This window comes from Hyperolius riggenbachi, chromosome 9 (assembly GCF_040937935.1).
Source record: "Hyperolius riggenbachi isolate aHypRig1 chromosome 9, aHypRig1.pri, whole genome shotgun sequence".
Classification (NCBI taxonomy): Eukaryota; Metazoa; Chordata; class Amphibia; order Anura; family Hyperoliidae; genus Hyperolius; species Hyperolius riggenbachi.
In genome coordinates, this window is record NC_090654.1 from 120,848,914 (window position 1) to 120,871,985 (window position 23,072).

General features: G+C 46.2%; 1 protein-coding gene across 1 annotated transcript in view; it reads right to left on the reverse strand.

Annotated features, from left to right (window-relative positions):
* PLEKHG3 (pleckstrin homology and RhoGEF domain containing G3) overlaps window positions 1-6,201 on the reverse strand; it is a 253,659-nt gene extending 247,458 nt beyond the window's left edge. Inside the window, exon 1 of the mRNA XM_068253443.1 lies at window positions 6,123-6,201. The gene's annotated coding sequence lies outside the window, so the exon portion shown is untranslated. The remainder of the gene's footprint in view (window positions 1-6,122) is intronic.
* Window positions 6,202-23,072: the final 16,871 nt, after the last annotated feature.

The window sequence follows — 23,072 nt, forward strand, 5'->3', positions numbered from 1 at the left end:
GGATATAGGCAAGGCACTAGGGCAAAATTTGTGTACGAGGATAGAGAACTGATTAAAGCAAACCTGGACTAAAAACCTGAACTACCTGCTTGGATTGCATCATCCCACCGTTCAGCTGACACATGGGTCAAACGTCACATACTCTCTGTATACTGTAGAGGCTTCCCATGACGTCCTCCGATCCTCCAACCGCATTAGGCAGCACTCCGCTTCAAGCACAAGCCCCGCCATACTGCGCCTTCAAGCATGAGTGGCTCTGTGCTACTGCGCAGGTGCTGCCATGCTTCCATTACTGCAGCACGGCCAGACTCGTGCCAGAAGAAGGAGAACCACAGAGTCCCTCGCTGTCCTCCCGAGTCTTGCCGTTCTTCTGCTAGCGGTTCCAGTGACTGTCTCAGCCGCACGAGTCGGGCTCTTCTGTGCATGGCACAACTGACTCAAATTACCAGGACCACTAGCAGAAGAACAGCAGCACTCGGGAGGACGACAAGGAACTCAGTGGTGCTTATGGGACTGGAGGAAGCCCGGGTAAGTATCAAATCTTTTACTTTTGCCATCTCTGGTACACTTTAAAATTTCCTTTAAAGTGGACCTAAACTCTTGCACAGGACAAAAAGAAAACATAGAGAAATGCATCCTGTATGTATTTAGAGAGTTCAGCCTGTTTAATTACCCCTCATCTGTGTCTAATCACAAGTTGTAATTTGATCTCCTCCTGTGTCACATGACTCCCTATGGCAGATAAGGCAGATACGTTCATTTGAAAGCACTGGATGTTAACAATATGTCTGTTTCCATGAATCAGGAAGTAGAAACAGCGCAGATTTATTTTAGGATTTTTATCAGCTGTAACAAAGAAATGTTTTTGTTTAAATGTTTTTATGCTGTTGTGTATCTTTTAGAGCAGAGAGGACGTTCTCAGTTGAGCCCACTTTGAAGTCAGTGTTACCAACTCATCCCTTTAATTACTGACACATATGCATTATACAGGTTTCGTGGCTAGGTAGATGCAGGTAAGGCACTGATTATGTGTAAGTAGCCTCAGAACCTGTATAACTTAGATGGGTCAGTAATTAAAGGGATGAGTTGGCAACACTGTTTGAAGTGTACCTGAAGTGAGAAAGCTTGCTTCAGGTTAGATACTTACCTATGAAGAGGGAAGGTTCTGGATCCCATACAGCCTTCCCGGTTCTCCCTACATCCCCTTACTTCCACCCTTGTCCCCCGTTGAATTTACGCACCTTTGGTACTCCTCGGCAGACTTCAGAAATACTCATGTGCCTGCGTTCAGATAGGTGATATGAGTACATCCAAAGCCTCCATATCCCTCTTAATTGAATTGTAAGAACTACTTTTTTTAAATCTTGCTCTACAGGAAAACAGAAAATACTCAGTAGGACTACTTCTATATGTACCTATGTTTATCTCTTTATGTCACACATCAGTTCAGGTAGCCTTTAAAGAGAGACTGAAGCAAATAAATGTTGCCCTTTTTACCTTATAATTCGCTTCAGTACTCTCCGCACAAGTAAACCGCTACATCCCTGCCGCTAAGCGAGCGCTTTAAACCCCCCAAATCCCTGGGGGGCAATCTGGCCGGCATTTCCTGAAAGAGGCAGAGCTTTCAGCTTCAGCTCTACCTCTCCTGACGTCAATCGTGGCGGATCGCCGCCTCTCCCCGCCCCTCTCACTCTTCCTTCAAAGAGAGGGGCGGGGAGAGGCGGAGATCCGATTGACGTCAGGAGAGGCAGAACTGTGGCTGAAAGCTCTGCCTTTTAGCGCAGCAAAATCCACGACCAAGTTGGTCGTGGATGTTCGCCCGGCGATTTGTGGGGTCTAAACCCCTCGTTTTGCGCCGGGGATGCGGTAGTTTACTTGTGCTGAGACCACTGAAGCGAATAATAATGTAAAAAGGGCGAAATTTATTCGCTTCAGTGTCTCTTTAAGTGACAGAAAGCACAGAATTTTTGTAAATGGATCATACTTAAAATGGGAAACTGTTAGCAGTGGAGTCCCTCAAGGGTCAATATTAAGACCAGTCCTTTTCAATAACTCAGAAACATTAATTCCGCTGTAACTTCCGAAATTTCTGAAAGGCAAGATGGCCGCCTTCTCATGAAAGATAGACAACATAATCTGCAGCTCTGCCCAGCAAGGTAAGACAACACTGTGCACTAGTAAAATAATAATATTCAGATATGTACCACATAGCAGAGATATGATCAAGTAGTGGAAAATTTCTTGTTGACGTCTGGTTAATTTATAACACAGGGAGGCACTGGTCATCAAGATGTTCAATCTATTATCTCAAGTGATCTGGCTGCACGCCCCAACCAAGTACAGACATTAACATTTTTATGTCAAAAATGATTGTTAATTATCACTGAAGTCATTTTAAAGTAATATACAGGAATAGGAATTCCTGTTAAAAAGAGGTGACAAGTAGGCAGCAAATGCTTGGCCCTCCATTACTGCAGGGAGCCTCCTGCATCCAGGGCCGGCGCTACCATAGAGGCAAAGGAGGCAGCGGCCCCAGGGCCCCAGAGCTTGTAGGGGCCCCCAGTGGCTACAAGAGGAAAAACATTTTCAAATCGTCCTTATAGTTTTTGAGAAAATCGATTTTAAAGTTTCAAAGGAAAAAAAATACACATTTAAAAACCAGCCGACTTTAATGGTTAATAGCAAATCCACCTTAAAGGACTTACGAGCCCAACACGGTAAAAAAGATCTGTACCTGTATGACGTTGGAAGGCACGGAGGACGGCATCCGCGCCCTCCGTGCAGCTCCGCTGGGTCCCCGCTGCTTAGCTGGACCCCGACCCCACAGCCCGGGTCGGGCTCCCCTGCCTTCTCAAATATGGCCGCCGGAGGAGGCCGCGGCTGCGCAGTCCGCACCGCCGCGAGTGCGGCTGCGCAGCTCTAGGGCCTCCCTCCCGATCCACGCTACGTAGCGTGGATCGGGGAGGGAGGCCCTAGAGCTGCGCAGCCGCACTCGCGGCGGTGCGGACTGCGCAGCCGCGGCCTCCTCCGGCGGCCATATTTGAGAAGGCAGGGGAGCCCGACCCGGGCTGTGGGGTCGGGGTCCAGCTAAGCAGCGGGGACCCAGCGGAGCTGCACGGAGGGCGCGGATGCCGTCCTCCGTGCCTTCCAACGTCATACAGGTACAGATCTTTTTTACCGTGTTGGGCTCGTAAGTCCTTTAAATTCTAGAAACCCTTAATTTGCTGGATATGTTAAGGAGATCATTGGAAATAAGAGGAAAGAACTATTTTTCAAAAAGACTTTATAGTTTTTGAGAAAATCGATTTTAAAGTTTCGAAGGAAAAAAGTATACTTTTAAATGAGGTAAATGTCACTTTTAGTGCCTACAGTAGTGTAATTTTACATGTATCAAAAGAAAGAGCTATACATTTCCTGACTGGGTTTCCAAGGGGTCCATACGCAGCTGCAGCGCTTTGGCCAGGGATAGCTATACAGCCGCAATATGGCTGTATGAAGATCCCTGGCATTTTTTTCCTATTTTCCCAATTTTTTTTTTATGTTTAGAGTGTGGGAATTTTTTTTTTTTTAATTATGTGGGGTCCCCCCTCCTGAAACTTTTTAACCCCTTGTCCCCCATGCAGGCTGGGGTAGCCAGAATGTGGAGCTCCGACCGATTGGGGCTTCAAACCCTGACTATACCAGCTGCAAAAAAGGTCCCTTAATGCCAATTTTTGCTCTGGGGTATCTGTTGGGGGGCCCCCCAGGTTTATTTTGCCCTGGGGCCCCATTGTTGCTTAAACCGGGCCTGCCTGCATCTTCGCCCACTACCCTCTCTATATGATAGTACATTGATCTATCAATCTTTGAGTACAGGCTTTTACCTTGCTTATAATGTGCTTCCATAGATTGCTAATAAATAACATTCTGCACTGTAAGCATTATATCTTGCAGGATCAATAGAGATCCCTAACGCCCGAGCACCGCCTGATCAAATTGTTCTCCCGGCTCCCTCGCCCATGGTAAACTCCTCCCTCGTTGTCCCTCTGCCTCCCTCCATAGCTACAGACACAACACTAGCCTGGAGGCTAGTAACGCATCTGTACAGTGTCAGCTCTGCACTGTTGCCCAAGGTATCAAGTGGCAATCCCTGCCAGCTTACCTGCATAAAACTGTATAATCATGTGCAGGTAATCATTAACCACAACTGGAAGAAACGTCTCCCTAAAACAATAGGAAGCCATTGTCCATTTGTCAGCAAACATCTCTCATTATCTACAACCATTTTATTAAAGCAATCTCACAACTCAATCACCCCAATGCTTCAGATCTTAAGCTCACATACAATGTTTAAGTTTCTCCTTGAATTCACCAATATTCCAATGCATACAGAATATATGGCAACAACTACTGCACCAGATCACATCAGTACTGAAAGCTTTACTCACAGTGACACTTTGCATAGCATTGGCCATGCTTTTAGCTATCCATGTGAAAGAACCCCAACGTGGCGGTCAGGCTAATCGGAACGGGAATGGCACCATAGACTACCCTATTCACCAGCTGCTGCACAACTACTGCTAAAATGCAAGTCAATGGGCCACATACCACTAGTTATTCTGGCAAGTAAAGGCTGCAGCTGGAGGTCCACTAAGTACTAGTCCTGACTCTCTTCTTGCTGCCTATTGTCTTCAGGGTTCCACCCAATCCAGGAAGCTTTCTGTTCACAGTGTCCTGGAAGTTCACAGAGCTGTGAACAAACGCATCTAAATCAGGCATGCGTGAGATCGGAGCTGTGTATGCACAGTGAAAGAAAGCACTCAGCCACTTCTTCCACGCACGAGCACTGCCTTTTACTGGGCATGTGCAGTTCAGAACTCGGGCATGCCCAGTTCAAAAGCACACATGCATGACCACTTCCTGCAAACTGTATTCAATAGAAGGGCCAGTAGTATATAAAAGGGAGGGCACTAGGGAACGGGAGCATGAAGAGTCTGAGAAAGTGATTAGAGGGATTAGATGCTTAATTAGAATTTTTTAATTTTGCTGCAAGGGCAATGGATGTACAAAGTCTGTTCATCCTTTTATAATAAAAGCACATTTTCAAAAGTGAAGAGCAAACAAACAGCAATTACCACTTATATATAGGCCCTTTTAAGTGTTCCAATTCAGTCTACCGTTGGCAGGCAGACAGAACATATCTGCATATCACATTTTTATAGTAAAAATATTCTTACTTGCTAAAAAGCTATTTTCTTATTTATTTTATTCTGTAATTGGCATTAATGCTTGGGGCACGACATAGAGGCCCACATCTCCAAGTTCTGGAGGCATGATTGTGAATACGCTTTAAATCCATGCATACCCAATGATCATGAGGAAGACAAGAGCATCACAACGTGTATGAAAACTCCCTGAACAATTTTTGTACGGAACAATGAAGCTAGGTACACGCATTCGATTATTATCGCCCATCAAGGATCAGGTAAATGATTCCATTCATGGCCCAATACTGCACAGATGCGGTGTTGCTACGGGGGGGGGTGGAGGGACGATGATTGGCGCATGACAGAGTGACTTCCCAAGGGTGGAGGGAGCGGAAAAAAATGCAATTGTAGCATTGTTTAGGATATGACACGTCGGGTGACGTTAAGGATTCGACATGTCGGATCCTCAAGTCACGTCAGGTAGACGCTGCACGCACACTGGATTAGCGAACAATCGTCCGCCCAATCGGTCACTATCGCCTAACTTCTATCTAATTCATATACTTACTGTTAACATTTCTTATACCTGAAGCACTGCAGTATTGCTGAATGCACCGGTTAGGCAGCTATGCTGACCTACAGCACTAAAGTAATTTTCTGAAGTGGCCAGATTAGTTCCTAATTAGATGTAGAGAAAGTTGACGTGTGACAATTACCAGCTGTCTGCTGCTCTCCATCACACACGTCTGTAATCCAGCACTCCCTAATCCATAGCATCAGAGCAGATCGTGACTTTACTTCTCACTCATTTTGCAGCGATCCATAAAACTAATAACAATATAATGCATGCATCTCCCAGTCTGCTGTACGTACAATTAACCTCTATGAGAAGTTACAGAGAATATACAGAAAGAGTGGTCAGGCTACTGTACTCACCGGTGCGCTCTCCTCCATCATCCCGCGATCCTGGTGCTACCCGGCCAGCACCCACTACATACACGAAACCACAGCTAGCAGAGCCACACCCACAAAGGCTGACTTTTAGGTTTTACCCCGCCTGTTCTTACGCGCTTCACTGGCGTATTCCAAATAAGCCACGCCACGATCCTTCAATCAATTCACTTTAAAATAAAACCCCGCACACCTGCACATTCCAGTGCATTGGCCGTCAGTGATACAGCCCTGAGATATGTGATGAGCTGATTTCCTAGTACTGCAGCATAGGAGTCTTCATAAGACTTTTTTTTTTTTTTTTGAAAGGAATTTGCATTGTGATATGAATAGAGTTCTGTTGTGGAACAGGCACTGGCAAAACAAGATCAAATCACATGAAATGTCCTGTGCTAACTTGTAGCTCATAAACAGAAAGCAGGGTATTAGTTTCAACAAGGGCGTATTACTTTTTTATTCTAAATTAAAATTACTGCAGAGAAAATTGTAGATGATCAGATTTTTCTCTTTTCATGCAAATTATGTTGTGCTGTAGAGGTATGTAAAAAGCAGGAATTAATGCAGGACTTCTTGGGGGATTCCAAAATAGGATAATCTAGCATTAAAGAGAACCTGTGATGGGGGCCTTGGTGGGGGGAATTGTTGAGGATCCAGTCAGTGCAGGAGGACGGCAAAGGAGCGATCAGCCTGGAAATAGAGTGACCATACGTCCCAGATTACCTGGGACGGGTCCCAGATTCGGGGTCCCCTGTCCCAGGCTGGCTTGGGTCCCAGGAAAAGTCCCACTTTTAGATGCAGGACGTCCCAGCTGCGGGAGTATGTGACATCAGTGTTCCGTCCTCGGCCCACCGCCGCCCTGCTCTGCCCTGCTGCTACTGCTCCCCTCCCTCCCTGTCTTCTGCCTGCATTGAATTGGCTAACAACTGGATTCCTGTCGCAGTCTGCCCCGCCCCCCGCTGTTTAAAGGGAACCTAAACTGAGAGGGGTATGGATTTTTCTTTTAAGCAATACCAGTTGCCTGGCAGCCTTGTTGCTCTCTATGGCTGCAGAAGTGGCTGAATGACACACCTGAAACAAGCATGCAGCTAATCCAGTCTGACTTCAGTCAGAGCTAGAGTGACCAGACGTCCCGGATTGCCCGGGACACGTCCCGGATTCGGGGTCCGCTGTCCCAGGCTTAATGAGGTCCCGGGAAACGTCCCGCTTTCAGCAGCGGGACGTCCCGGCCTCGGGACTCTGGCCACTCTCTCCTCAATGAACTGGCAGCGGCGTCTATAGACGCCGTGCCAGTTCATTGCCCGCAGCCCCGCTCCAGCCTCGTCTTCCGGTGTCTGTTTCCGACACCGGCAGGCGAGCAGGGCTACGGCAAGATGGCTGCCGAAGCCCTGTACTGGAGACCTATTTGTGTCACTAGTACAGGGCTTCGGGCGCCATCTTGCCGTAGCCCTGTCAGCGCGGGAGAGAAGAGCAGGAGGAGGAAGACGGTCCCGGGACGGAGCAGCGCGCCAGAGGCCGGACACTTCTGCCAGGTGAGTAAATGCTTTCTTTTCCAGGTGAAATGTTTGCCCGCATTGTTTCTTTTCCAGGTGAAATGTTTGCCCGCATTGTTTCTTTTCCAGGTGAAATGTTTGCCCGCATTGTTTCTTTTCCAGGTGAAATGTTTGCCCGCATTGTTTCTTTTCCAGGTGAAATGTTTGCCCGCATTGTTTCTTTTCTGGTGAAATGTTTGCCCGCATTGTTTCTTTTCCAGGTGAAATGTTTGCCCGCATTGTTTCTTTTCCAGGTGAAATGTTTGCCCGCATTGTTTCTTTTCTGGTGAAATGTTTGCCCGCAGTGCGTTTCTTTTCTGGCGAAATGTTTGCCCGCATTGCGTTTCTTTTCTGGTGAAATGTTTGGCCGCAGTGCGTTTCTTTTCTGGTGAAATGTTTGCCCGCAGTGCGTTTCTTTTCTGGTGAAATGTTTGGCCGCAGTGCGTTTCTTTTCTGGTGAAATGTTTGGCCGCAGTGCGTTTCTTTTCTGGTGAAATGTTTGCCCGCAGTGCGTTTATTTTGTACTGACATGTTGCCCGCATTGCGTTTATTTTGTACTGACATGTTTGCCCGCATTGCATTTATTTTATACTGACATGTTGCCTATTGCGTTTATTTTCTGGTGTCCGGGGTAACTGTTACTGCATTTATTATTTAATGGTCATAGATGGCTATGTTTGCTGCTTTGTGGTTACGGTATACTATTAGCATCACACAGTTTCTGCACACCCATGATACAAAGTCTCGTTTGTCCACATCATGGCGTAAACACTGCTTTCTTATGCCTCGCTGTTACATCATTACGTTAGCTCCGCCCATACAATGTCATGGCCACGCCCATTTTTTCGGCGCGGCGCGCTGCGCGCGCCGCAGCCCCCCTCCCCCAGTCTTCGCCGCTGCGTGCTCCTCACTCCTTCCCACTTTTCGCCCCCCCCCCCCCCGTCCCAGGTTGGACCCACAAAAATATGGTCACTCTAGGCTGGAGGAAGCCCCGTGTATGTATAAAAAAGTGTAAATCCCCCATCTCAGGTACACTTTGAGGCAAGTTACACACCAGGACGTTGCGTTTAGGGGATGTTATAGGGCACATAACGTGAGCCTAACATAACGCCTGGTGCTCTCTGGTGTGGACGTCGGAGTGAGCTGCGTTGTGCAGCTCACTCTGGCGTCCGTGATGCAGCATCACGTGGTCCCGCCCGGCCAATCGCCGCACAGAGCGGCCGCTCTTGGAAGTAAACACTGCACCTCACTGAGTGCAGTGAATATTAATTAGCCATGTGCCCAGCCGCTCTCCCCTCTTCCCCAACATGACTGAGCATGTGCAAACAGTCTAACGCGGCTTACCCGCGTAGAACGCACAGCATGCAGCACTTTGCTGCGTTACAATGTAACGCAACGTGGACAGTGTGAACAGCCCACTTGTGTTACATTGCTGTGCGTTGGGGGAGCGTTACAGGCTGCACTAACGTGCGCCTGTAACGTCCCTGTGTGCAAGAAGCCTGAAGGGAAGATCACAGGACAAAAAAAAGGCCCAGGGTAAGTAGAACTTGGTTTTTTTCCCCCACGGATCTTCCCTTTAAGTGCTGACAAGATCTAAAATCAGGAGGTGATCCTATCACCTTCAGCACCCGCAAGATTGTTAAAAAAAAAACTTGATTGTTCTTTACACTAGAGGTGGGACAAATGCATAATTTCTTTGATTTCAAATCTAAAAATGTTCTTGAATATCTTGAACTTTTTGAATCTCACGAATCCTGCACATAAGAATTGTGTGATCTCTGGTATAGTTGCCCCCGGTAAAGGTAGCCAGGCATATGTGCCCCCAGTATACAGCGCTGTCCAACACAGAATACCAGAAGTCGTCTTCTTTGTCCAGATGAGCATTTGCAAAGGCCAAGTGAGCTTTTGTGTGCCTTATCTGGAGAAGTGGCGTTTTCCTTGGTCTGCATTCGTGGAAGCCAGCAGTGTGCAGTGACCATTGGATTGTCTGCCTTGTGAGATTGCCACCAGCACAGCCCAGATTCACCAGGATGGCCTTGATGGTGATCCTTGAATTCTTTTTCACCTCTCTCGCTATCCTCCTGGCCAGCACAGATGTCACTGTTGCTTATGACCATGTCCTCTGAGATTTTCCACAGTGCGGAACATCTATTTTTTAATACTTTGCACTGTAGCCACTGGAACTTAAAAACATTTAGAAATGGCCTTGTAGCCCTTTCCTGACTTGTGAACAGCCACAATGCTCAGCCGCAGGTCCTTACTGAGCTCCTTTGTCTTAGTCATGACTCTCCACAAACCAACTGCAGAGAGCTCCTGTTTTTCACCTGTTGAGTTGGTAAAAACAGCTGTTCCCAATTAATCAGGGTAGTTAGGATGCTTAAGAACAGCTTGGGCTATTTGGAATGGTAAAGAACTTTGGATTTTCCCACCGACTGTGACAGTTTGTGAAGGGTATGAATAATTTTGGACTGGACACTTTTTGCTCAAATGTAAATAAAAGCTGAGAAATGTTTCCCCCCCCCCCCCCCCCACAATAATGCCTCTTGTACATCATATTATCTTTTAGGAGACACATATGTCATTTCCTGTCAAAAAAAATTACTTGTTGGTTGAATAAAAGTAATTTTAAGTCAAAATTTGCCAGGAATATGAATGATTATGGGCAGCACTGTAGGTAGCCAGGTATAGTTTCCCCCTGTATAGGTAGCCAGGTAAAGTTGACCCCAGTATAGGTAGCCAGGCAAAGGTGTCCCCAGTATAGGTAGCTTCTGGTATAGGTGACCCCAGTATAGGTAAGCTTCTGGTATAGGTGCCCCCAGTATTGGTAGCTTCTGGTATAGGTGCCCCTAGTATAGGTAGCTAATTATAAGTGCCTTCTGTATTCAAGCATAGGTGACCCCACTATAAGTAGGCCAAGTATAGGTGCCTCCAGTACAGGTAGCTAAATATATGTGCCACCTGTAGCCAAGCATAGGTGACCCCAGTATAGGAATATACTTTACCTGCATCCAGGACGAGTTGGGTCTGCTGTACACGCCTCCAGTCCACTCTTCACTCCTCTGCTCCACTCGTCTTCACTTCTCCGGTCCACTGGGGCTACGCACCAGCAGCACAGTGTGAGTAAACTTTGCGGCAGTGAGGTGCGGGTGGAACGCATCATCACGGTTGGCAGGGGATTCATCGAATTTGAGCGCAGCCAAATGCAGTTGGGATTTGAATCTACAAATCCCAATTTTTTTTCTTGGGATTCGAGGGAGAGGGGGCTCCCGAAGACTTCTGAAGTCTCCCACATCTCTTTTTTGTATGTGTTTGCATTTTTGCACCTGAATTTTTCTTATATTGTTCATGCATTTTTGGTTTGCATTTTGCATTTTTAATATTCTCCCTTTTCAAAAAAAGAGGAAAAATATATTATCAGATGTATTCTTTAACAAACGCATACAAATAGTATGCGTTTTTTTTATTTCCCATGGGAAAGCATTGCATGCAAATTACGTGTGATTCAAAAACAGTATACAGGAAGATCACATTGGAAAATAAACAACATTGCAATTTGTAACTTGTGACTTACATTATGTGCAATTTTGCATGTCTTTTCAGCTATGCGGCCAAACGCATGCAATTCAAATAAGTGTGCAGGGGAGTAACAATAGCCCCTGCAAGGGATGCAGCCACAACGGTCCGTTAAGGGTAAAATCCTGGGGGGGGGGGGGGGTCTGGCTCTGGGGACATTTTTAGTGACAGGAGGGGGCGCAGCGCAGGAAGGGGCGCAGCACAGGCACAAACAAAAGCGGGGAGGTGGGTCCAACTTCCCCCTCACCTTGAGCTACCATCAGTGCTCCTCCCTCCAGCAACGACAGCTGGGGGGGCCCCATCCAAATTTTCGCAGGGGGGGCCAATGATTTCTAGTTACGCCCCTGGCTCCCAGCCTTAAAGAACAACTGCTAGCCATCATATTCCCCCAACAAAAATACATATGTAAGTAGATAAATGCGTGCTCTACTTACATATCAGATGTAATGCACTGTCCACATTTTAGTTTCTTTTAATTTTCACTTTATATTATTTTCCTGGCAGGGGCCATCTTGTGCCCTCCAGGTTAAAGAATCCCCACATCCCCCTCCTCCCTGCACTGATTCAGAGCAAAGCGGGGAGGATAAAGGCAGCAGGCACAGACTCACCTAATAATGTATCCAAGTGCTGGCGTTCCCATCTGTTCTCTGCACTACCACCAGAGGCAGTGCAAAGAGTATAGAAGGGAACTGCAGCGCCTGGAACCATTATTCAGGGAGTCTGTGTGCAGTTCCTTTATCCTTCCCCAATATTCAGCACAGGGAAGAGGGAGAATTTTGCAGGCGGCGGGCGGCAGATGCAGCAGATAGGGAGCCCACATGCCTCTGGAGGAGAGGTGCCGAGGACAGTGACAGGAGACAGCCTCTGGCCCCCCTCCCTGCGCATTAACACGGCTGAAACATATAGAGTGAAGGGGAGAGCAGGCAGCCAATCACAGGAACGTTACCTCACTCTTGTCTTTGTGAATGCTTGCTGTCACTGAGGCAGTGACTAGATTAGCAAGCGTTCATTCTGTCAGCCTCTGTCCTCTTAGTCCTGTCCTTGCAAGGTAGCCATTGCTGTGGTTGCTATTGGCTACCTTACTCCAGTCTGTCTTGTATCTGTCTGAATGTTTACTATCGCAAGAGCAGCGCAACATCGCACTACGCTGCCATTGCGTCTTATCAGAAGCCCAGAGCTGCAGTTACTCTGGGCAGCCTCTGTAGCCTCTTCCTTTATCCAGCTCTTAGCCTTGTTGTGCTGGGTGGTCAGAAAGTATGACCCCCCCAGCATTACAGTTAAACAGTGAGCACATTGCTAGGCTGGATGCCCACTAGCAATTGCCAAATCACTATTAAACCACCGCAAGTGATTTTGCAACTCAAATCGCTCTGAAAATGCTGCAGGTTCCGCGTTTGCAATTTTGGTGTAACCATTGCGGGCCAATGGTAGTTTTCCTGTAAAAAATGTATATACTGCATGCCATGCTGAAACACAAGCAGCATGCACAGAGCTTGTGGTTTGCAGATATTTGCTCTCACTTACAAGAAACTGATTCTGCTGATCATGTGGCTAAGAGTCTATTTCTTGCAGGCAGAGAACTCTGTCAGGCTCCCCAGAGCTATAATAGGATAAGCTGTGTGTCCTGGGAAGAGGTGAAGAGGTGACGTGCTGCTGATGCTTATCACGACAGATCAGGAGGCTGGCTCCAACAAAAACAAAAATTGCCTGACACTCATACACAGGACTGCAGAACTCACATTATACTGCTACTCTCCTGTATCCAGGCTTTGTATTGAGCATGACTTGCTGGTGTCATGTGGGCTGCTGCTAGGGCTTACATTCGGGGGATGTCTTATATTTCAAGCATGCTAGGAATTCCTGCTAGGGCTTATTTTCAGGGGATGTCTTACTCTTTACGGGAAACACGGTACTTATAACAATGAAACAATCTATATCTTGTTTTTTTTGCCACCAATTAGGCTTTCTTTGGGTGGTACATTTGCTAAGAATTATTTTATTCTAAATGCAATTTAACTGGAAAAAAAAGAAAAACAAATGGAGAAAATGCATTATTTCTCAGTTTTCGGCCATTATATTTTTAGAATAATACATGCTACCATAATTAAAAGCCACACAATATATTTGCCTATTTGTCCCAGTTATACAAGCGTTTAAAATATTTCTCAAGTACAATGTATGGCGCCAATATTTTATTTACAAAATAAAGGTGCACTTTTCAGTTTCGTGTCTATCACTCATTACAAGCCCATAATTTCATAAATAGCATTAATATACCCTTTTGATATACTTATTAAAAAAAAAGTTCAGTCCCTAAGGTAACTAATTATATATTTTTTTTAATTTGTCATTTTTTTTAATATACATATCATTTATTTAGGTAACTATGGGAGAGGGTGGGAGGTAAGGGGTTAATTTTAAATGTAACAGTGGGACATTTTGTTTAAATGTTTTGATTAAAAATTAATGAATGTAGGTGTAATTTTACTATTTGGCCACAAGTTGTCCTCGTGCATTATTTCCTTTTAGCATACTATAAGTACGCTAAACAGGAAGTAATGCGTGGACATGTTACTCCAGAAGTTACAATGATCTCGGCATCTCATTAATGCAGGCGATCAATGGCACAGGGACTTAGATTAATCAATGGGAACTGGGTTCTCATTTATTCATCTCCCCTCTAATGGGCGGTGGTGAGTACCCGAATGGGAGCAAGCCATTTACATTTATCTACGTGGCTGGGCAAGTCCTGCCCGACGTAGATATACTATAGCAAACCACTTAAGTGGTTAAAGATCCGTGAATAAAATTACTATTAATCACGTGCCTTTAAACCCTCACCTATTTGTTTTCTTAGGATGACTCTGTATCAGTCCAGCTTCTTACACTCGTTAGGCAAACATTTACATTTGGCTTATTACACGTCACATCACAGACATCAAAGGCAGAGAACATCAGCGTATCAATAGACCCCGAGAGGGATACAGGGGCAGTTGGGCCCAAGCCTGGTGGGGGGGCCTGTCCAGGGCCATTTTCAGCGGCAGTAGGGGGGCGCAATGCAGGTGAGAGGACATTTTAAATGTAACAGTGGGACATTTTGTTAAAAAAAAAAAATTAATGAATGTAGGTGTAATTTTACTATTTGGCCACAAGTTGTCCTCGTGCATTATTTCCTTTTAGCATACTATAAGTACGCTAAACAGGAAGTAATGCGTGGACATGTTACTCCAGAAGTTACAATGATCTCGGCATCTCATTAATGCAGGCGATCAATGGCACAGGGACTTAGATTAATCAATGGGAACTGGGTTCTCATTTATTCATCTCCCCTCTAATGGGCGGTGGTGAGTACCCGAATGGGAGCAAGCCATTTACATTTATCTACGTGGCTGGGCAAGTCCTGCCCGACGTTGATATACTATAGCAAACCACATAAGTGGTTAAAGATCCATGAATAAAATTAGTATTAATCACGTGCCTTTAAACCCTCACCTATTTGTTTTCTTAGGATGACTCTGTATCAGTCCATCTTCTTACACTCGTTAGGCAAACATTTACATTTGGCTTATTACACGTCACATCACAGACATCAAAGGCAGAGAACATCAGCGTAGCAATAGACCCCGAGAGGGATACAGGGGCAGTTGAGCCCAAGCCTGGTGGGGGGGCCTGTCCAGGGCCATTTTCAGCGGCAGTAGGGGGGCGCAATGCAGGAGAGAGGACAGTAGGCACATAGTGGCAAGAAGGGGAACCCAACTTTCCCTCTCTCACCTTGGACTCCCCTTAAGGCGTCCCGGCTCCCCTTCCAGAAATTATGGCATCGGGCGGGAACAGCGGGTGGGGTACTCACCTCTGACTTCTGCTTTCCAGCGACGGAGATCTGTGTGCCTGTGTCTTCTATGTCTCCAACGCTACTGACTCTATTTCCTATCAACGATGTTGGACACATTCAAAACGGAAGTCAGAGGTGAGTTCCCTACCCACTGCGCTCATTTCTGGAGGGGGAAACCAGGTCCCAAGGTGAGGGGGGAGTCGGATCCCCCTCCCCGCCGCTATGCGCATGATGCTCCCACCTCCAGGCTATCCATACTGGGGGCACTTATAGACCTGGCTACCTACACTGGGGGCACCTATAGCTAGCTAACCTATACTGGAAGCACCTATAACTGGCTATTTATACGGGGGCACCTATAGCTGGCTACTTATACTGGAGGCACTTATAGCCAGGGGTGCTCGTATAGTATTTTTTAAAATCCGAATTGATCCGGATCCGGATACCCAGATATCCGGATCCGGTTTGGATATCGGAATCCGACCTTTTAGATATCCGCATTCACGCGGATATCCGGACGCGTTATCTGCGGATATCCGACCTATTCGGATATCTGGATAGAAAAAAACGGAAGTGCCCTTTAAAGAGGAACGGTCGCGAAAATCTTAAAATTTAAAACACATACGAATAAGAACTAAATTTCTCCCAGAGTAAAATGAGCTATAAATTACTTTTCTCCTATGTTGCTGTCACTTACAGTAAGTAGTAGAAATCTGACATTACCGACAGATTTTGGACTAGCCTATCTTCTCATAGGGGGGTTCTCAGGGTTTTCTTTATTGTTAAAAGTACTTAGTGAATGACAGTTGCTCCATCCAACTGCCAAAATAGTGTGCAGCAAGCAGGGAGGCTGGCCAGCATCTTTGTATTAATCATTTTCAAGGAATGTCTTTATAAAGAATAAAGGCCATGCTGAGAATCCCCTATAGAGAGATGGACTAGCCCAAAAGGAAAGGTGTCAGTAATGACAGATTTCTACTGCCTACTGTAAGTGACAGCAATATAGCAGTAAAGTAATTTATGGCTCATTTTACGCTGCGAGAAATGTACTTCTTATTTGTATGTGTTTTAAATGTTAACATTTTCGCGATGGTTCCTCTTTAAAAAGCTTTAAAAGGGGTTTTTAGGTTAAATGAGGCATGTATCATTATTTTGCAAAGGGGAACACTAATTGATGATGTGGGGACTTAAAATCCCCCCCCCCCCCCCCAAAAAAAATGGCTGTCAATTAACATTAGGCCTAGCTTCCAGACAGCGGTCGTGCAGCCCACATTGTGTCCAAAAGTCCAACCGCACAACTGGGACATGACAGTTTTCAGCCAAGACACCTCCAAAAAATTACACAGCAATTTTGTTTTAGGTTAAATATAGGTGGTATCAGTGGCCTGTGGCACCCTGGCCTGGCGGTGGGAGTGGCACAGGCAGCAGGAGCAGGGCAACGCAGCAGCAGCAGGTGTAACGTGTGCCAGGAGCATGCCGGACGTGGCACTTGCCAAGTGTCATGTGGCACTTGCCAAGTGTCACTTGGCACGTGTCACATGGCAAGTGGCACGTGTCACATGGCACTTGCCAAGTGGCACGTGTCACAAGTGACATGGCACGTGTCACAAGTGACATGGCAAGTGACATGAGGCAAGTGCCGAGTGACAGTTAGACAGCAGAGGAGAAGATACTAGTGCACACTAACACATTAATGATTTAACAATAGTGTAGTGATAGGCAGGGCCGGTCCGCCCATGAGGCGGGGTGAAACTTTTGCCTCAGGCGGCACTTCTGGGGGGACGGCACCCGCCCGTCTGTGGGTGTGGGGGGCCGCCCGAGCTGGAGGGAATAGCGGACAGGAAGGGGGTATTGGGCCTAGCGGCGGGGAGGGGGGGGGGTCGGACCCCCCCTCCCTCACCTGGGTCCCCCGTCCTCCGCTCCCCTCCAGCTTTAAAAAGTTAAGTTGCCGCCGCTATTGTAAGCGGCACGGGCGGGGATCACTCACCTCTTCCGCGTTCCAGCGTGCGCTCCACGCCGCCCACTGTATTGTAAGTGGACGGCGTTACAGGAAGTGACGTCAGTGGAGCGCACGCTGGAACGCAGAAAAGGTGAGTGATCCCCGCCCGTGCCTCTTAAAATAGCTGCAGCAACTTAACTTTTTAAAGGTGGAGGGGAGCGGAGGACGGGGGACCCAGGCGAGGGAGGGGGGTGGTCCGACCCCCCTCCCCGCCGCTAGGCCCAATACCCCCTACCTGCCCGCTATCCCCTCCAGCTCGGCGGCCCCTACACCCACGGCTTGGGGGGGGGGGGGACGATTTCTTTAAAGTTTGCCTCAGGCGGCAAAAAGTCTAGGGCCGGGCCTGGTGATAGGGAAGGGGTTAATCACTGAACAGCTTATCACTGACTGTGTACAGCCCTTGGCCCAGCAGCATTGGAGCACACACTAACTGTCACACTATGAGACATCAGTCAAGCTAATAGCTATAGTGTAGTGATAGTGAAGGGGTTAATAACTGATTGGCTCCAGGACGTCATCACCGTAGTTACAGTATTTCGGATCTGGATATCCCGGATATCCACGGATATCCAGGTAATGCGGCCAAATATCCGCAGATAGCTATCCGGATTTCTGTAGAAATCCAGAATCTTAAATCCGAATTGGATGACGTAAAAAATAAGCACCTATAGCTAGCTAAGCTATATTTGAAGCACCTATAATTTGCTATCTATACTGGGGGCACCTATAACTGGTTATCTATACTTGAGGCACCTATAACTGGCTATCTATACTGTGGGGCTGTTTGGATACAACATCCTCAAGGAATAAATGAGTGCCTCCAACCCTGCCTCGTGGGAAAATTATGTGTATTAGGACTCCACACCAGTCCCCACAGGATGTCCTCATCAGCAACTGTGATGATGGATGGTGTCAGGAACCTTGACTTCATCTTTCAATTTGTAACCATGTCAGGTGTGTTGACTGCCCTGCCATTAGAGAGCATGTATAGCAGAGTGGAGAGCTGGCAAGGAGCTTATGTGGCTCCACTTCAAAGTGTACCTATATTTTGCAGGCAAGTCATGTGACACAGGGAGGAGATCAAATTACAACTAGTGATTAGACACAGGCGAGTGGGAATTACACAGGCTAAACTCTCTAAATAAATACAGGGTACAATTGCCCCAGAGACCCTGACCATTGCTGGGCCCTCACAAGCCACCAGATGTTTCCCCCTGACAGCTCCCCGGGGCGCCCCTGATTAGTGCCTCTTTATATACTTTTATAGATAAAAAAAATTATTTAATATTTTATTCAAACATCACTTCATATAATACCTTCTTAAAAAGGAAAAAAAAAATCGCAAGTAAAACATGAAACCTTTTGTACTACTGACACCTAGTGGTGTTGAAGTGAAATTTTACAGCTAGCTTTGCATCACTGAACAGCATTATTACAGTACACTAAAAATAAACTTTTAAAAAGCAAAATTTACCATAAAGTCCCTTAAAGAGCCCATCTTCAAAATCCACCTAGATTCTGCTGTCAACCTTTATTGATACTGCCCCCAACTTTTCCAATTCATTTGTATAACAAAAAATTTAGTATAGTCCAATTCAAGCATTTGTATTTCATTGAAATGCTCGGCTAGCAAATAATTTGCATCCTCTCTAATAACACCCCTAAAATGTTCTCCAAATGTTATATAAAGACCAAGTTCATGCACAGTTTTTTTATATGCCTTTTCTTGCTCAAGCTTCCCTACACCCCCCCCCCCCCCTTTTTCCCCTCAATGCCACCCCTACCCACAAGCAATTGGGTATGCGCACCCATTAATAAAGAAGCTCCTCCTTCATACCATTTCTGCTCTTATCAGTGCTTTCCTAACTATATCCCATCAGAGCTTCCTATGCTCCCTCTCAGGAACCCCCTATTACTGGTACTGTAAGGAGTATACCTGTGGGTGGTCTGGATTCCGCCGAGACCCGATCAGAAGCCGCCGCTTCCGGGTCTCGATGCTTGTTCCCCACTCATGACGCTGCCTGTGGCTCACAGGCCACACATCCTGATAGGCGGAGGGCACGTTCCCAGTACGCCCTCCGCAAAGGTAAACAATAGTCAGCTGACTCCGGTAAGCTGACAGATCGGTGTCAGCTGATTCTTCAGCTGACACCTAGGCAGGGCCTTGTTGTGTGATTGGTTGTGTGGAGTGTGGCCGGCCACTGATTGGATGCTGTATTATATTTAAACCTGCAGAGTGCTCTCAGTCATCGCCCGTGATAAGCATAGCTTTGGCTAGTTGCTGGGTGCGCACTCTATTGTTACTGATTGCTGGATTTTGTCCTTGGCTTGTATTTGACTATTCCTGTCTGCTGTGATTAACATTGCTTGCTTCCTGGATATCACTTATCTGCTGCCTGGACTGACCCTTGCTTGTTTAGATCTAGTCTAATCTAGATACTCTTTGCCTGCTACCTGGACTGATCACTGCCTGTTTACCGGATACCCTTGTCTGCCGCCTCAGCCTGGACCAACCATTTCCTGTTATTGGATACCTTTTGCATGCTATCTGGATTGTCTATTACCTGGGAACCTGCCTGTTGTCCCAGTTACTACTGACACTCAACGCTGATTGCTTCATCCCTCTGGATTCAGGTAATAACCTGTGCAATACTGCTGAAACTGTTGAACTGTGTTACTAGCCTCATTAGTGGCTCCTGGTGGATAAATCTGCCTTCTACGTCAGCTTGTATGCCTTGCTCGCCTAAGTCCTAATTAGGGCCAGCTAGTGGTGTGCCAGGTAAGGACAGCATAGGTGTCAGTTAGTGCTGTGCCAGGCAGGGATAGCTAGGTGAAGAGCGAGACCTCTAGCCTGGGACATACACGCTGACTCCGAGAATTATACCACCAAGCCTGTCAGGTACATTATTGCACCATCTACCACAGTCATGTCCCCAACCACTCAATATACTGGGAAGAAGGTTTATGGCTGTAACAGCCACACTTCTCTGCTAGTGGAAAAGGGCTCTTACAGCCAGTCATGGTTTGGAAAGAAGAGGGAGGTTGAGAGAGCAGGCAAAACATCAAGAAAACATTTTTTCACGTTGTCATTATGGGGTTTTGTGTGTAGAATTCTGAGAAAAAAAATAATTTAAATCTATTTTGGAATAAGGCTTGGTTCACATTACTGCAGTTGCAGATCAGATCCGTTTCAAATGGATTCATTTTTCTTAAAAACTGATCCATTTTTCAAAATGTTGTACTTTTGTAGCATACGTCTTCAGTAAAAATAACGTCTGCCAAAAACGTGTCCTTCTGGGTGTCCAGGGCCAAGGGCTCGCATACAGGAGCACAAGAGAGCTATTCCCAATCACATTAAGGGTGAGAAAAACTATGATACACCTGTTGCCAGACACCTCAAAGAAGCAGGGCACAATGCAGCACAGTTGAAGTAATGCGTATTGGAGGCAGTTGAACCCCCAAGACAGGGGGGTGACTTTGAGAAATTTATCAAACAAAGGGAAGCTAGCTGTTTTTTGTGATGCTAGCAATGGTATAGAGATGATGCAGATAACATGTTATATATTTTATATATTGTATTATTACATTGTTGCAGGTTACTGCTTTATTTTAACCGCATGTTTATCCTTACAGGTGGCTTGTAAGGTCGCCATGTGATATCACGGTCAGTAATCACGGTCAGTAATGGATTCGTTTTAGGTGGTAGCCCTATGGGAGTGTCAATAGACCGCTGTGAATACAATAATCTGTAATATATGCACTTAAGGTGATGGACATTGAGGGTTAAGTGTATGTTAATTGTATGTTAGATGGGGCAAACAGGAAGTGGGGTGGGGCCTATTAGAACGGTTTGGTATATATGTTGGTGTTTTGTATGTAATCGCTGTTATGAATCTGATGGTCCGCAACTTGTAATGCAGTGCTTTGCTCCGTAATACACAGCAACATTTTTGCAGCCAGTTGTATGCCGTCTCCTTTTTGCTTTTGCATGGTGGGTCCAGGGCCAAGGGCCCTGCGGCAAAGGTAAATTGGGGCCCCTACACCCACCCCAAAGTCATCCCCCCCCCCACATTGCAGCCCACGGCATCCTTACACTAGTATGGTGGTGGAGGTGAGATGGCAGATCAGAGCGCTGGCCACTGCAACTGCGGTATATGTGTGACTGTGGGATGGGCAGTGAGAACCATGATGTGGTGGTTCAACAGGCAGGGGAGAGCGGCAGGAATACATACTTTACCTGCTTCCGCCGGCATCATGGTTACCATAGTTCCGTACTTGCCTGCTGGACCGCAGCTGCGATATGACCCAGGCATATGACGTCATCACATCGAGGAAAGTGCTGCTGCGGTTCAGCAGACAGGAATGGAACTTAGAACAGATACGCTACAGCTGCAGAGGCCAGCACCCTGATCTGCCCACGCTCCTCCACCGCCATCCTAGTGTAAGGATGCCGTGGGCTGCAATGAGGAAGAGGGGGAGGAGCAGAAGCTAGCTCAGGGGCCCAGGGGGCTAACTTTTCTGGGTGTGTGAAAGAGGCCTCAAATTTACCTTTGCCCCAGGGCCCCCATGCTCCTTTCATCATTTTTTAGCCAATAGAATGCAAGCAGGCAGTCCGTTTTGGCATCCGTGTCCTATGCAGTTCTGTGTGTGAAAGGAGATCAGTTTTTAAAGTGGCTTTCATTGCCTCTGTGGGGATCCATGCTCCGTGAAAAAGTGACAAATCCGGACTCTCCATTCAGTTTTCATGCAGGGAGCCCATTGATCCGTTTTACTATACAAGTGAAGATGGCCAATATTTTTAGCATTGGGATCCGTGGCTCCATTTCTGTCCTATCCAAAAAAACAATACTTTTTTTTAACCATTTTAGCCGCCCAGACATGATCCTCACGTCCAGGCGGCTGCTCTGCTGCGGTGCCGCACTTTGGCACGCTCCCACGCATGATCGCGAGCATGCCCCCGTGCCCACGTGCTGTCCCCCAGTAGCCCTGGGATCAGTGAACGGGAACATGGTTCCCGATCACCGATCCGTGTCCCCAGCAGAAAAACCAAAGCTTTCTTACTAGAGGCTTCAGTCTTTCTGCAAAAAAAAGTTTCCCCATCCTCCTGGTGCTTCTGGTGATCGAGAAGCACATGGAGAAAAAAATAAACTCAAGGTGGCCATCTTCTGGCCAAATAGTAAAACTACATCTACAGACATTTTAAATTAAAATTTACACATATAATAACATTAAAAAATAACTGTTTATTTCCCCACACCAATGTGGGAATATGGAAAAAGAAAAAGTTACAATTAAAAAAACAAAAAACAAAGCAAAAACAAATAGTTACCTAAGGGTCTGAACTTTTTAAATATGCATGTGAAGGGGGTATACTACGAACATTTTTTAAATTATAAGCTTGTAAATAGTGATGGATGCAAAACGGAAAAAATGCACCTTTATTTCCAAATAAAATATTGGCGCCATACATTGTGATAGGGACAAAATGTAAATGGTGTCATAACCGAGACAAGCGGGCAAATAAAATACACAGGTTTTAATTATGGTAGCGTGGATTATACTGGACGAAAACTGAGAAATAATGAATTTTTTCCATTTTTTTCTTATTGATCCTGTTAAAATGCATTTATAAAAAAATTATTCTGAGTAAAATGTACCACCCAAAGAAAGCCTAATTAGTGTCGGAAAAAACAAGATGTAGATCAATAAATTGTGTTAAGTAGTGATAAAGTTATTAGTGAATGAATGGGAGGTGAAAAGTGCTTTGATGCATAAGGTGAAAAATCCCCGCGGGCTGAAATGGTTAAACAAGTGTAAACCGAGCCTAAGGCTGTAACATACCAAAATGTGAAAAAAAGTGATGCGCTGTGAATAACACTGTACATAACAAATCCTTCCTATAATTGTTAAAATGGGTGTATAGCGCAGGGGAGGGGTGACACCCTGACTAGCTCAGTCAAGGACATTACATGGGAAGACACTGGTGTAACATAGGTGACTGG